Genomic DNA, 3643 nt, shown 5'->3' on the forward strand with positions numbered 1-3643 from the left:
TCTCATGAAGTTTTTGGTAATTCTCTGTTAACTTCCTTATGAATCTTCCTCATATTTTTGCCTAAATACCAAAAAAAAAAAAAAGACAACTGTTAGTAATTTTCAAGTCTTTATGATGCCTGGAAATATCTTGGGATATCCTCCATTACTAACCACATCATGTGAACTTACACACACAGCCTAACTCACTGTCAGCAGGGACTCTCCACTGAACTGTGTTATTCAAAAGGGGATCTTATTAGGGGAAGTTATCCAGAATACCAAGATGATTACATCCCTTTGGAGAAATGACTCTGAGCCAATCTGATTTGATTTCATGCTTAATCACCCAGAAAGACAAATATGTTCAAGTACTGAAAATACCACGTACTAGTAATGCCAGGTTTGATAGAGGGTACGATAAGAGTAATTTATTACCATTGCACAGTATCTTAATCTATAATGTTCCTCCACTCAGTTTACTCATACATCAATTTTATAAGGTAGGGTGGGTTAGGTATTGAGATCCCCACTGCAGGGGTAAATAAAAGAGAGGTTAAGTAACCCAATTAAGGTTCTGCAGGGACATAGGAGAAACTAGGCCTGGGACCCGTGTTTCTCATTCCAAGTCTGGTGTTTTTCGCAGGACAATAGGGTGCCTCTGTTATTTTTGGTTTTCTTCATGGTTCAGTTCTAGTTTTACTCTTTCCCAATTCATATAAAGAGCCATTACAGAGTGCTCGGGAAACCAACATGTATATAAAAAAATACATGGTGGAAAAATAAAATATGAATGCTTTCTAATATTTAATAAACCAAATTAGATGTTCTTCCTTTAAGAGCTTTAATGCAAAGATAGAGAAAGCAAAATCACCAAATCAAATCTATACATGAAAACTACTGTTCTAATATTTTTAAAAAACTCCTGTAGCCTTTGACTCTCTATTGGCGTCCATGTACACTGAACACTTCATTCAGATGGTGTAGAGATGATGAAAACACACATAAACGGACACGGATGGCAGTTGTTTAGTTGCTCTGGTTTTAAGAGCAGTAACTATGGTGAATTATTAACACTCTACTATGCTTGGTTTCTTTTCTGCGGATTTGTAGTTTGTTCCATCCTTTGCCCTAGTCTCTCTAGAAATGCTGCTTCAGTTATTTACTTGTATCTGGCACAAATGACTTACATTCTGAAGCTTGTTTTATGGAATTTTAACAGATCAGCACTTTGAGGCACATTATCACATTCATAAATAAAGTTTCCCTTACATGTCAGAATGAATAATTTTTTTGAGAGTTAGTGAATTGCAGTAATTATTTCCCATACTTACCTTGTTGATTGTGCACAAAGTTTGTCTTCTGTGGGAAGCTTTATTAGGAAAAAGGAGAGCATTTCCTTAAACTAGAGCAAGAGGCTTTTCATACTCTTATACCAAGTTAACTTCTGAAAGGTTTTTAATTCCCTGTTTCCCAAAGCGTACTTGATTTTTGGGACCCACAAAAACCACACATTTTTATTAGCTCACTTCTTTTTTGAGAGTTCTGATAGTATACAGAGAGAGAGAACTGATAGTATACAATGTGAAACCCTTTTTAGTTGTCACTATCTCATTATTAAGTTGAATATACAATGTTCTGAAGTACTCAAAAGAGTAAGCATAACTTCCAGCATTACAAATGTTTTGTGGGATGGAGTTGCCTAATTTAATAGTAAAATAATGTAATTTAAAACAAAAGAAGGCTGGACGTGGTGGCTCAGGCTTATAATCCCAGCATTCTGGGAGGCTAAGGTGGGTGGACCCCCCCCCGAGGTCAGGAGTTCAAGACAGCCTGGCCAACATGGTGAAACCCCGTCTCTATTAAAAATACAAAATTAGCCAGGTGTGGTGGCAGTGCCTGTAATCCCAGCTACTCAGGAGGCTGAGGCAGGAGCATCACTTGAACCCGGAAGCGGAGGTTGCAGTGAGCTGAGATTGTGCCATGCACTCCAATCTGGGCAATGAGAGCAAAACTCCGTCTCAAAAACAAAACAAAAAGAGAGCAAAGTTTTACTTCACAGTCGTGGCTGTCCAGTAGAAGAGAATTATTTTTTTTCTTTTTAGACAGAGTTTCACTCTTGTTGCCCAGGCTGGAGTGCAATGGGGCGATCTCGGCTCACCACAACTTCTGCCTCCTGGGTTCAAGTGATTCTCCTGCCTCAACCTCCCAAGTAGCTGGGATTACAGGCATGTGGCACCACACCCAGCTATTTTTTTTTTTTTTTGTATTTTTAGTAGAGATGAGGTTTCACCCTGTTGGACAGGCTGGTCTCGAACTCCCAACCTCAGGTGATCCACCTGCCTTGGCCTCCCAAAGTGCTGGGATTACAGGTGGGAACCACCATGCCTGGCCTTGTAGGAGACAAATTTAAGGTGGGTTGCTTCGTAAATAGTATGATTTGGGGATAAGAAGGGTTTCTTGTTAAAAATTATACATAAGATGGCTCGTATATAATGTGATGTTCAATAGTTATGTAACCAAAACTACTTTTACTACTTCAATTTTCTCCTTCCCTGTGGCCCATCCTGACCAACTGTCCAGGTGGAAATAAATAACAAAAACAAGACAAGGATAAAATAGATTAAGTTTGTAAACTGTTAGCAAAGATTCTATATTGCTCATGTCTGCAGTCCTTACAGATGTAATTGGCTTCAGGTGTTTTTTTTTTAATGAAAAATCTATTTTTGGGGTGGGTAGGTGTGTGTTGTAAATGTATGTATATATGTATGTAGATGTCAAGTCAAAATCTGCTTCTCTGAAGCTTCCATTCATGTTTTGGGTAACTCCTCTCTGGAACCATGATAAATAACAAGTTTTATTTTTATTGTTCCAAGTCTTCTTCTTCCCAAAATACAAGATGACCCTATTTCTTGAAAGCTATTCCTTACTCTGGCATTCAAGGTCTGCTATTATCTGGTCCCAGACTACATCTAATATTATTTCCTGTTTCCTAATAAATTATCTCTTTTTGAGATAATTTTCAAAGAAACTACTAAAATGTCTATGTCTTCTATTCCTAGGGCTTTACTGACAATCTTCCTTTCATCTCTGAGCCCTTTCCACCATCTTCAAATGGTTAGAAGATATGGTAACAACAAAACATGGTCTTTGAACTCAGAGCTAGAATCCACTACCTGGCCCACAGTAAGATCCGAATAAATGGCAGCTACTGTTATTAATATTAATTAAGGGCTAACATTTACTGCGTGCCAGATTGTCTATTTCATCTTTCAATACTTTTTTTTAGGGCGATTGTTGTTATTGCTCTTTTACTGAGGAAGTAAAAGTAGGTCTAGAAGGCGTTCAATAAACAACCAAGGTCACAGGGCCAGGAATCAGTCTTCTTTGCCAGGAGGCCTGCAGCTCAACGCCCAGGGTCGCACACCACGCAGCTTCCCCCCGCAGACCGTCTCTGTGGCTCACAGGTGCCTTCCGTTTGATAAGCTCCTGCAGCCCTGGGCCCTGCCTCACTGACCGCTCTCCGCCTTCCATGGCTGCCACCCGAACCCGGGCTTCAGCTCTGTCCCCAGCCTCCTGGGGACTCAGATTCCCTGACCCTGATCCAACCCAGAAATTCAGCCAGATACCTTGGGTGGCCTTCGAGGCACCCTCTGGGTGGCCA

The sequence above is a fragment of the Callithrix jacchus genome, chromosome 1 (assembly GCF_049354715.1).
Source record: "Callithrix jacchus isolate 240 chromosome 1, calJac240_pri, whole genome shotgun sequence".
Lineage (NCBI taxonomy): Eukaryota > Metazoa > Chordata > Mammalia > Primates > Cebidae > Callithrix > Callithrix jacchus.